Raw genomic sequence first — 5,060 nt, 5'->3', positions numbered from 1 at the left:
TATATATATACGGGGTAGGACAGTTACCAGCTTTAAAAACGATAGGTAGTAATTTCATAAAAATATAATATCTTATGCGAAATTTCAAATCTGTTCAACTGTGATGTTTTACTGTACATTAATATTAAATAATTCGTTCCCACATAGGGCACAAAAAGAAAAGTTACGTTGTTTCGGGTGCCTGGACGTAACCTAATTATTTTAATATTCAAAATATTAACTAATCTTATAGTAGAGGCCGCTTCACCGTAATGAGAATAACTGATTAATTTAACACTTGTTTCATACGCTTCAAATACGACGAAATAGGCTTATAGTGAACTTTAAACACAATTTCATCTCTGAATAAATCATTAGCCGCGGCATAGCAGCTCCGAGTTTGTTTTTTTCAAGTACAAACTTTCAGCTCATACATAGCTCTTTGAGATCTAGTTACAGTTTTGGACTCAGGTCAAATCTTTACAAACCCAAGGTCTCATAGATTAATTTACTCTAATCCTGCCAAAAATAATTTCAATTTGATGGTAGAGATCTTGACGAGTAATAAAATTGAATTGGATATATGCGTGTCCCACGCTTAGTATTGCCAGCGCACAAAAATATAGCTAATAAAAAAAGAAAAATGTCTCATATATTAATTTACTCTAATCCTGCCTAAAAGAATGTCAAGTGCCGCGGCTATTGAAGATTCCCTTTTGTTTTTCTTTCAACATTACTTAAAATCTTTCGAAACAAAGCCATGAAGCACATTAAAATCATTACAATAATGTAGGCCCAAATAGCAAGAAGGTTTATTAAGAGATTTACTGATTTGGTTATACGTCTGGACAAAATAACAACTAAAGTTGGCAATCAAATTTTTGAAATACAAATTGTTTTTTAAAAATTCATGTTCTCCAATAGATGGCTCTACGTGTACCTATATATTATTGTTTCACTAAAATTACCCACAGCTCTATAATAAAAATATTGTTTTTATTTATTTTAGGATTCCGGTCTGCGGAAAACCCTCCCTTGGGGATGTCGTGCGCACTTTTTTAAAAAGTATAAAAAATAAACGGGAAAAGTGCGTAAGGGCCTAAAATAGCGAGAGAAACTTTCAAAATTTTAAAATCCTTTCTGGTCGCGAATAAGCGAAAACGATTGGCTACCTCCCGATTTCCCAGCAAATCAAAGGAAAGATTCTGAATGCTTTGATTTTAGCAAATATTACAATTATCTTAGTTCCAAAGATGTTATCAATAAATTTCAATGCATAATTAGTGAGAATAAACATGTTTTTCGTTTTCTTCTAGGACGTCTTCAATCTCAATGTCCAGATCTTGTAACGAAACACTCTCTTCAGCACACATTTCCACCCAATCTTCCTCTCTCTGCTTCTTCACGATTTCTTCACTGAAGCAAAGCACCTTCCTTCTGTAGTAAATCATGAAGTGATTGTCGATCAAAGGACTTTGCAAGCATACTTTGAGCAACCGTGAAAACCACTGTATTAGCCAAAAGACCAAGTTGAATAACGTTTTTCTCCAGCTTATTCCTATCATCCATTCGTTTTGCATCTTCAAGCAAACTCTGCAACATTTCTGGATCAGATGGACACACTAACTTTAGGACTTCATTACGTACAAGACACCACACTTGTAAAGCTCTCAATCGTGTTCTCCTAGGCTCAAATTAGTTTTTCTCCTCTGATACCATTCTTTGGTAAATCATTGAGTGAGGCCTGTCAAATGTTCAAGATTGCAAACATTTTCTTCTACCGGAAGAATATATACCATCATTAGAGGACGATTCATCATATGAGCTGCCATCTAATACATCAATGAGCCTCTCTCGATTATCTCTGATCATCCTTCTCTTTTTTTTTTACTGGCTTTTACACTACTCCACCTTTACTTTGGGAGATAACGTGGCAATGTTTTGTTGTACATATAGCTGGAGGATCACAATGTAAACACATTTCACAGCTTCTTTTATTTTTGTATTTATGTTTTTCACGTGGTCCTGGTCTTCTCGTAAATTCGGTCATACTTGCCTCGCGCAAAAATGGAAAACTGATTTCGAAACAGCTAAATTTTTTACACACGGCAGTGTTATCCGGTTTTTATGGTATTTTCCGCGCAAAAAATGATTCTGAAATTTTAATATTTTTTTTCCGGCGAAAATACTTATTTTGGGTGGGTTTCTGACTTATCGGGATCTTAGAATAATCAGAAAACCTTGATTATTGGCAATTTGGATGAAAACCTGCGATTTACGAGATATTTCATTAAACAAGCCTCTTTCATAAAAGGAAATTTATAATTCAGCAATAATATTATGAATCTGGTTCAATGGGGAAAAACAATAGACAATGTGAGCCACTTTCACAGGAAGAAAACTACAAACAACAATATTGTGAGCCACTTTCACAGGAAGAAAACTACAAACAAAAATATTGTTAGCCATTTTCACAGGAAGAAAACTACAAACAAGAATATTGTAAGCCACTTTCATAGGAAGAAAACTACAAACAACAATCAAACAAGAACATTGTGTGCCACTTTCACTGGAGGAAAACTACAAACAACAATATTGTGAGCCACTTTCATAGGAAGAAAACTACAAACAATCAAACAAAAATATTGTTAGCCATTTTCACAGGAAGAAAACTACAAACAAGAATATTGTGAGCCACTTTCACAGGAAGAAAACTACAAATAAGAATATTGTGAGCCACTTTTACAGGAAGAAACTTCAAATAACAATATTGTGAGCCACTTTCACAGGAAGAAAACTACAAACAATCAAACAAAAATATTGTTAGCCATTTTCACAGGAAGAAAACTACAAACAACAATATTGTGAGCCACTTTCATAGGAAGAAAACTACAAACAACAATCAAACAAGAATATTGTGAGCCACTTTCACAGGAAGAAAACTACAAACAACAATTAAACAAAAATATTGTTAGCTATTTTCACAGGAAGAAAACTACAAACAAGAATATTGTGAGCCACTTTCATAGGAAGAAAACTACAAACAACAATCAAACAAGAACATTGTGAGCCACTTTCACAGAAGAAAACTACAAACAAGAATATTGTGAGCCACTTTCACAGGAAGAAAACTACAAACAACAATATTGTGAGCCACTTTCACAGGAAGAAAACTACAAACAACAATATTGTTTGCCACTTTCATAGGAAGAAAACTACAAACAACAATCAAACAAGAACACTGTGTGCCACTTTCACTGGAGGAAACTACTAACAACAATCAAACAAGAGCACTGTGTGCCACTTTCACTACAGAAAACTACAAACAACAATCAAACAAGAACACTGTGTGCCACTTTCACTGGAAGAAACTACAAGCAACAATCAAACAAGAACACTATGTGCCACTTTCACTGGATGAAACTACAAGCAACAATCAAACAAGAACACTATGTGCCACTTTCACTGGATGAAAACTACAAACAACAATCAAACAAGAACACTATGTGCCACTTTCACTGGAAGAAACTACAAACAACAATCAAACAAGAACACTGAGAGCATCACGGTTCATTTTATTTATTTACTGCATACACAATTTTGAAAAACCTGAAGTGAAGCATTGATCACCATCTTAAAACACAGATACATGTAGTAGTACTAAATATCTGGTATATAGCTCAAGTATTAAAATATTAGGTTTTTATACCTTCATGTAAAATATTATGCCATAAAACCACATGAATATCTCAATGTTAACAATTTTCATAAATATATTACTTCAACAACACTTTTTGGAATCTCTGTGAACCAAGCCTTAAATAAAACTAATATCTTAACATCTAATGTCTTTTATAGACTAGGGTAAAAGGCACATGTGATAAATTGAATATCACAGTTCACTTCTAAAGGGTTTCAGCATTACAAGTTAAACCATGCAAATAAGTACATACAATAAAAATGTCCAATGAGTGACACATATCTGTAAACAAGGATCTCCACAATAGATTCTATTTTCACACATACAACTAAACTCTATAAATTGACACAACCAACAAATATAGAACTCACATGATAACAAACATTTCTTTCTGGTGTTTACATTACAATATTTAAAATGTTGTGTTCTTTTCTTATCATTAAAGTATTACAACACAACTGTCTGCTATAAATGGAAGTTTGAAAAACTTTCAGGTGTTTGATTGGATTTTGTAAAGGAACTTTCTCTTCTGTAAATCTTGTTTTTATCTAAAAAAATTCAATAATTTTAGCATAATCAGAGAGAAGTGTTATGTAAACACAGTTGCAAGTTTAGAAATGTTACAGTAAACAAAACTAAAAATCTGAATGAAGGTAACTGACTAGTTTGAGGCAACAAACAATTCTCTAATACGATGAGACACGTCATTAAAACTTGCGATGTTTTACTTGAGTTGCTTTCTCATCATCCAAACATGTGGACGGCCATCAATCAAAACATCTTAGGCAGTATCAATAACAAAGTAAAATGTATAATTAAATGTTATATCAAATGTGACTTTTCAACAAATAGCTGTTTAGAGATCCAAGATTTTCATGTTCAGCTGCAAAAACCCAAAGCTGATGTGGTTGACTAGAAATGTGATGATTGAAGTCTAAACGGATGAAGTGAGATCAGCCGAGCCGAAGAATAGTGTGCACATGATGAGTTCCTCTGGATTGTGATGATGAGAAAATGGTATGTTATGATATCTGCAACATCTATTTGTCCTTGAATAAGTACATCTTAAAGATCTGCTTAGATTTCAGCAACGTTAGTACAGACAAGAATAAAGGTCGCTTCAGCAGTATCGAACAAACAAAAGATGCAGACACTTTAGTACAGACAAGAAGAAAGGTCGCTTCAGCAGTATCGAACAAACAAAAGATGCAGACACTTTAGTACAGACAAGAAGAAAGGTCGCTTCAGCAGTATCGAACAAACAAAAGATGCAGACACTTTAGTACAGACAAGAATAAAGGTCGCTTCACAGCTTCAGCAGTATCGAACAAACAAAAGATGCAGACACTTTAGTACAGACAAGAAGAACGAAAGCTTCACA

This window comes from Limulus polyphemus, unplaced genomic scaffold (genome assembly GCF_000517525.1).
Source record: "Limulus polyphemus unplaced genomic scaffold, Limulus_polyphemus-2.1.2 Scaffold8554, whole genome shotgun sequence".
Taxonomy (NCBI): domain Eukaryota; kingdom Metazoa; phylum Arthropoda; class Merostomata; order Xiphosura; family Limulidae; genus Limulus; species Limulus polyphemus.
The sequence above is the reverse complement of the archived record's forward strand: the minus strand, read 5'-3'. Positions refer to the sequence as shown.